The 8,210-nt window shown below is 33.0% G+C and overlaps 1 long non-coding RNA gene across 1 annotated transcript; it reads left to right on the forward strand.

Annotated features, from left to right (window-relative positions):
- The first annotated feature begins 2,224 nt into the window (after positions 1 to 2,224).
- On the forward strand, positions 2,225 to 3,176 carry LOC122606662. Its single transcript, XR_006324971.1, has 3 exons — positions 2,225 to 2,276; positions 2,373 to 2,462; positions 3,129 to 3,176. It is a non-coding gene; the product is annotated as an uncharacterized LOC122606662 (long non-coding RNA).
- The last annotated feature ends 5,034 nt before the right edge of the window (positions 3,177 to 8,210 follow it).

Consider the following 8,210-nt stretch of genomic DNA (forward strand, 5'->3'; position numbering starts at 1 on the left):
CCAGGCACTGATTGCTAAAGAACTGGTGAGGCATCCTGATATGGATGTTAATATCTCAGTCGCACGATGCATTTCTGAAGTTATAAGAATTCTGGTTTCTAGTGCCCCGTACAATGATGAACAAATGAAGGTATGAGAAACTTCTGAATTGGCTTTTAGTTTAACGAATGGGATAATCTTTAGAAGATAATGTACTATTATAACTGCCGAGTGATTGCCCTTTCCTTGTTGGTCCTCAGGAATTTTTTAAACTGGCTCTGATTACCTTTGAGAATCTATCTTCTGCATCTCATGGATGCTATAATAGAGTGACTAAAGTTATGAAAACACTTGGTAGGGTTAACTTTTCAGTACTCATGTCTGACATGCAGATGGACCGACTAATAGTTCGATTATTTAAGCAGTTTTTGACCTTTGCTGAGTAAGAACTCTATATCCTTGCTCGTGCCTAGACTTATTTTGTTAACTTGCTGAAATTCACTGGTTAACTGAACCTATACAATAAATTGCCAACATTTTTGTGTTATTGAGTTCTTTTATTATAGTTGATATTAAAAGAAGCATATATTAGATGGCGTTTTAGGTCAACTAAGTTTTGCTTTTATCTTGTGACATTTAAGCTCCAATAGCTGTGGTGTTGTATTCAAGATGAAGAAAATTATGACTGCCATCATAGAGGGAAGTGAGCCACTCAATCCCGAGCTTGTAAATCTTTTAGTCTCAAGTGTGAGAGAGGAGAATCAGGTGATCATTCTGTTTTCAATCACACGTGTTTGGTATGATGGAATAGAAAGGGGAGAAAGGGAATGGGAAAGACTTCCTTTGTTTGTTTACAATGAAGAAAGCGAATGAGAATGGAGAAAGAAGAATCAATTCCATTCTCTCAATTATCTACAAATTGTAGAGAATGGGTGAGAATGGAAAAAAAAAATAAATAATAATTTGTTTTCAAGATGTTATATGTATTAAATTTATTATTATTTAAAATTTTATTTTTTTTATATATCCATTCTCTATGGGTACCAAACAGCGAAATTCATTCTCTTTCCAAATACTTATTCTCTTTCTCACTATTTTCATTCTCTATTACATTTCCATTCTCTATGATTCCCTCCTACCAACCACCCCTGTGAATTACATCATATTCTAAAGAGTTGTTCCAATTTTAGATTACTTCGCCTCTTTGTTGGGAACTAGCGGAGAGGGTTCTGAAGCAATGTGCTGCAAAAGTCAGGCCATATCTCCGAGATAAGGTACGGCGTATGGGCATTGCCAAAATACATATATTCGTTGTGATTTCAAAGTAGGTTTCTTCTTACACATAAGTATGTTTTTTTATATTTAGAATAACTGCTAGCCCAACGTTATTTTCTGATGTGCACTAAATACATTTCTTTTGCAGGTGCCCAAAGAACTTTGCAGTTCTCAGAGAAACACTATTCCATTGACAAATGATATAAGCAATCTGAGAAAGGATCCAACTCGTAAGAGAAAGCTTGAGTGTCTGGAGGGAAGCAGAAACTTGGTGCAGACCATAAGGCATTGTATCTGTTCTCAAGATGAAAAAAGACATGAAAAGGAAACTCATTCATTTGATGATCCGCCAATGCCTAACAAATTTGTAACCAAGATGAAGAAAAATTCAACGATATACAATACTCGTGGCAAGAGAGTATTACCATCTGTTATAAAGGAGAACAGAAAACACCAGAGACATAACACTCAATGCAAGAAACAGGTAATATCATTTGCTACTAAAAACTTCTCTAGATAGAGATGACAATTGGGTAACAAGTCAGTATGGGTATATTTGGAGTGGGTCAAAACGAGTGCACCGATCATAAACACTTTTGTTTCTTTGTATTTCTAAATATATTGATGTTTTAAGTATCATCAAAGAACTATTTTAATACAATAATAGTATAACTTGTGTCACTCCCCCTTTTAGTCTTTTCCATTATAACCTAATATTTAAGATTTGTCCATTTGAACTGTAAAATGGGTCAATGTATCAACGTTAAATTCAATTATTTCAAAACCACCATGAACAACTCTTCATTCCAATTATACTCAGGCTCAATCTGTTGATCATGGTGATAACTTGGTTGTAAGCACAATAAAAGTCTGGTGGCCTAAAGATGAAATGTAAGTATCAGGCTCATGACGCTCAAGCGAGATTCATGAAGCTTCATGGCTCTTTTAATGTGAATACCTTTTTCTGCAGGTATTATCAAGGAGTGGTGAAATTCTTTGACTCTACAAGCCAGAAGCACAAGGTGTGATGTTAACAAATATTATCTCCAAGGTGTCCATTTATGTTGCGTATTATATTTTTTTGTGTAGACTAATTTCCTTAGTTATTTTTCTTTTAGTTATTGTATGACGACGGTGATGAAGAACTCTTGGATCTCGAGCGGGAACAGTGGGAGTTGGTTGAAAACGCGTCTCCTATCTCAAATTTTGTATATATCTTCAGAACTCTCTTTATTCTATGGAACTTCTTTTACTCAGGCCCATGTTAATAAAACTAATTTTGTTAGTCTTGTGTGCTTGTTTGGTATTAAAGCCTTATTCAAACTGTCTAGAATAAATGGTGTGTGAGCTTGGTTTTAAAAATTGCACCTTAGGCGTTCTTAAGTGCAGGCCACACCTAAGCCCAACCCCTGTCGCTTTTTGCCAAATAACTTGCGAATTTGTACAGTAAAGATGTTTTCTGATGGTGTTTATATATATATATATATATGTGAATTATTGAAGAGGTCAAAATGGGTCAGTCCGGTTGTGTTAAACTTCGTCCCTATATTTAAGTTTTATAAATAATCTACATTGTATTAAGTGTTTAAATAAATAATCTACTTTTTTGGGAACAAATTATTCAGTATAAAGTGATAAGAATTTAATAGGTGCACTTGCAAGTTTTAACACATAACTTCACCATGGTAATTAGTATAATCTTTTTGATGTTACAGATGAATAAATTCAAGAAATGAATTGTAGTCTAATAGTTGTTCCAAAAATAAAAAAGATGGAAAAATAACTTAGTAAAGTGCCAACCCAACCCACTTGACCCTTATCCAACCAGATTATTTTGCCACTCTAATGTATTTTCATTTCGACTGCTGGGACAGGAACTCACAAGAAAGGTTTCACCACAGCACCATGACGTAATCTGTGTCCATGGCTACAGAATGAAGCAGAGTTCTGCACCAGTTCTCGAAGCCATTTTCAAAAAATACGGTGACATTGCTGCCGAGTGTGCATTCAAGACAACCTCTATGCGAGCATCTTTGCTTGAGATTGTTTGTGATGTTGTCAGACAAATTCAAACTAATGACTTTACAACAGTCATTTCTAAGATGGAAGAGTTAAAGAGTCATGTGTCAGATGCAGCGGCAGCGAAAATTAACGTGGTGTGGCTTCAAGCTCACCTGGAAGCCATTCACAAAATGGAGGAGGCCATGAAAAATTCCATTTTGCTTATGAAAAGGAAGGCAAACACAAGTTTGGTTATAAAGGCCGGACAAACGGATCTGAAAGAGATAAGTGCAGAACTCGTGGCTGCGCAAGAACGGCTTGAAAAGGCGGAAAGGTGCGTGAAAGTAATCGATCTTGTTGAAAAGAATGTAACTGATAGTATATTGGAAGCTAAGGCTGAAGAGGACTTTTGGGCAAAGCAACCAGATCTACAACCAATCCATGAAAATATTGTGTCTCCTCAGTGTGGGCTAGCTTGTGTCCGAACCTACAAAGTGAAGCAGAGTGTTGCACCAATTCTCGAAGCCATTTTCAAGAAACATGGTGATATCGCGGATGGATGTATATTTAAACCAGCTTCTGTGAGAGCATCTATCCTTGAGATTGTTTGCACGATTTCAAACCCCGAATGTTACAACAAAAACTTTTGAGATGAAAAAAATCGAGAACCAGTTGGCAGATGCAGAGGCGGTAAAAGTCAATGTGTCATGGCTTCGGGCTCACCTAGAAGACATTCACAACAGGAAAGAGATCATGGAAAAATCAACTTTGCTTATGGAAGTGAAAATGAACATCATTTTGCTTAAAAGAGCTGCCCAGATAGATCTGATAGAGAGGCTTGCAGAGATCATAACTGCACAAGAACGATTTGAAAAGGCTGAAAGGTGCGTGGAAGCACTCACTCTTGTTGAACAGAAGCTAAATGACATTATCATGGAACTCAAGGCCGAAAAAGACTCATGGGAAAATCAACTAGTTTTATATGTTAATCAACTCATGCTAGATATGTAATTAATAGTAAGATCACCAGGTTTTGCCTTCCCTCTTAAAGTATCAGCATTACTACAGGAAACTGTTTATGATATCGTCTAATGGTGTGAGAACCACACTTATGGGGTGACCGCCGAGTAATTCTGTTACGTTGTTTTTTGTGTATAAGTTATACAGTAAATATTACTCCTAGTATGGGGTGACCGCCTGGTATCAATTTTGATTGAACTAATATAGTAATATTTAAGTTGGTAGTGATGGTTTTTTACATGTAGTTAGGATATAGTCAATGTAGTTGACAGAAGTGGGCTGGTTAATCACTTAATCTATCTATATGTAGCTATGGTTTCTTTCACTTGGATATATTTCCAGAGATCAAGTCCTTCTCGCATTGACCCGTATCATTAAGTTTAATCTATTTACAGGTGTTCCTTGAATACTTCAAAGTAGCTTGTTTTTCCATCATCTTTTGATGTGCTTGCCTGGTAAAGATCAATTTGAGTCCATACTAGAGGTAGAATAATATGTTCGGGCAGGTTAGATAATAGTTCAGAACGGTAATCTTTGTTGCAAGCAGAAATAGACCGGCTTGTGTTGAGCTCAAACATTTTATTAACTTACAATGTGAAAATTTACAGGGCTTTAAACTTAGACCTTGGGCGAATTTTGAACCATTTATCCGTATCCCTTTAACATATACTACGTAATTCGATCCACTCATTCATCAGTTAATGGGTCTATAAACTTCTTTCTTCACTTTAGCTATCATTTTGAACAGATTGGAAATGCTCATATCACTTCAAGCAAAACAAAACAAAAGTAAAACATAAACCACTCCGTGTTTGATATGGACATAATGTTATCTCCCCATCATTTATTCAATAGCCTAATAATCCTCCTAAGATGATGACATGTGAAAAAATTAGGGGACAAGATTAGGAAAGAGAATGAGTGGATACCACATATCACCTTCTTAATATATTAAGAAGATTATTAGGCTATTTGGTTAAGAAGATTTATCATTTTCTTTAAGCAAATAACATTACCATTACCATAATACCATTACCATCATATATAAAAGAGATCTTCATTACTTTGTTTTATATGCCAAATAGTTGAAATGGTGATAATTTTCTTAAGTTAATTCTATGAATAATATCTATTAGTAATCAAACTAGATTTTAGACTCGTCTCAAATACACGGATTTACAACATTATCATTATAAAAAATAGTATTTATCCATTTACTCGATTTAAGTTAGCAGTGCTCATAACAAAAAAAGTATTTATCTATTCATGACAGATGAACTTAAAACTATTAGGGGGGAGGGAGTGGAACACGGGGAAGCGAGTTTACCGCGGGGGGCCGCGAGGGTACACCGGCGCCACTAGTTTACCTCATGAGAGAGAATGTGATTTTGGGGGAAGTGCACCGATTGAAGGTTAATGAAGAGAGAGGAGAGAAAGAGGTGGGAGATGATGGATTATTGGTTGGAATGATCCACTATTATTCTAAAATAAAAACCAACACCTTTTTGACTTTTTTATCATTTATTAAAAATAAAAATGGAGAAATGATGAGGTGGAGATTTGGGGAAGATGGGGGAAAGTGCCGCCAGTGATTTGGGGAAAATGGTGGAAGATTGAGAAAAATTGAGGTGTCGAAATTTGATTGGTTAGTGTTTGGGGAGGATGGGTGACCACTCCCTCCCCCCTTACAACTATTAATAAAAGCATTATTTTCCTTCCAAAGATAATCCTAATATAATAACTATTATAATTAAATAGAAAGTTTACACACATTTTGATTGCATACATATATGCATATGAAACTATTTCCATTGTTTTATGGTATGATGGCAGAATAGGGAAGCAGGGGAAACACATGGTTTTAACTTGAATCGTCATTTGTATTTTTTGTGAGTCTGTTGTATGTGAAAACGATTCCCCATGTAGTAGTAAAAAATCATTTTTTAAGAAAAATGATCTTCAAAGATAAGTTTACATGTTGGGCTATCTCGAATCACTTAAATTTGAAAGCTATATTTACTAAATAATGTTAGCTTGGACAAATTTGGTTTTACAAAATAATTATGAAAGTTCGCACTAAAAAAGGTGAACTTTTAATTCTACACACTTTTTAGTGTGAATAAATTTCTACACACTTTTCTATATATCTTTACACATATAAAAGCGTGAAAAATTTTTATTTTGTTCACGTTAACTAAAAGTGTGAATAAATGCAACATTATTTGTAGTGTTTATATTAAAAAAAATTGAAAACTTTGAAATTATAGATAATAAGATAACTCAGCATAAGACCCTATAAACTCAATACAGATTTTTTATATATTGCCATTAGTTAAAAAGGAAAATATAACATATGTTTCCCAACTACTAATCAATATATGTATATAAGGATTATTTATTTATATGTATAAATGCAAAACATAAATTCGATCAAGATACACAAAAGTTATAATCTATTTAATAGTTGTATTTATCTATTGAGTCTTTTTGTTGATCGACATTTATTTTTAAATAAGATAATTTAATTTAATTAATAGAATTAAGTCACATGTTTAATTTGAAAAATTAGCAAAATTGAGAGTTTTGATTGGTCAATTGAGATTTAATCAGTTACTTTTTAGTATATAGATAAAGATAAAGATAAAGATTAATAATCAAACTTTACCATACTTAATCTTTAATATTTTTTTAATTGTCCGCTTCATTTCTTTTAACAATTAATTTTGATCTCCATATATTATTAACTGTATAATGGGTTGTTCTAAACGAAACCTTAAGGGATTTTATTAAGTTGTATTAAATAGTTGTACTTTTATCATAAAATTTAGAGGATTAATTATGATAATAAACTATATAATTTTTTATGCACATTAATTTCTTAATAATACCTTATCCACTTCTTTAAATTTATTTTAACAATTAAAGACTTTATAGACCCAGGTATTTATCCAACTTGTGGGTCTTGGGCATTAGATATGAAAGTGAACCAACCAATGATATGTACGTGCCAAAAAATCAACCAACGCGAAGTCTCTATCTACAAATGTGAGTACGTAGCCCATTCGAATTTGTCATTTGTGCATCAACTTGCATGGAGATTATAGCTACGTGGGTACGTTAAATTTCTATTACGAGTACTAATTATTCACGAACCACACACTGACACACAACACATGCGTTTCAGGTCTTGATACGTTTATTGGCACGTTATAATTAAGTTAAGTGTAGGGTGATCGAGTGAATACATCTATCAAAAAACTAAAACTATATGCTATTTAAACGACACGTGGCGTAATCCTTGATCGACACGTGTATATAAATTAGGTTTTTTAATTGTATATAAATTCAATTTCTTTATTAGACCTATAATTAAATTATAACTTTTAGTTTATAGATACAAACACATTATAACCTTATTTGATTGATGGTTTTCTCATTAATAAAGTTGTCTTTTTTTTTCTTAATTCTTCAACTTCCATTACTTATATTATTTATAATAAGTTAATAATATGAATACTTCAAAAAATCGAGTTTACGATCTGAAATCACAAAGCTATATGTTGTCATCCTTTATGCTTACAATTTTCAATTTTTATGTGATTTTAAAATTTTGAGGTAAATCCAAAACTTTAACCAAACATATATTATATTTATCATTACTGTTTATTAAAACTTAACTTCGATCATTAGTTTACTTTAACCAAAGTTTATTTCATACTCACAAATCATGTATAAGACATATTCAAATTTCTTTATGATATAATTTATATAACTACCGTACATCGTACGGGTATTAGGACTAGTATATATATATATATATATTTAAATTGAAATTTAAATTGTTAATGAAACAATCAAACAAAAAAGTGTTGTTACTTGTTAGGTCAAATCGTTACTACTAATAAAAACATCAACAACGATATTACCTAATTAAT

This window comes from Erigeron canadensis, chromosome 7 (genome assembly GCF_010389155.1).
Source record: "Erigeron canadensis isolate Cc75 chromosome 7, C_canadensis_v1, whole genome shotgun sequence".
Classification (NCBI taxonomy): Eukaryota; Viridiplantae; Streptophyta; class Magnoliopsida; order Asterales; family Asteraceae; genus Erigeron; species Erigeron canadensis.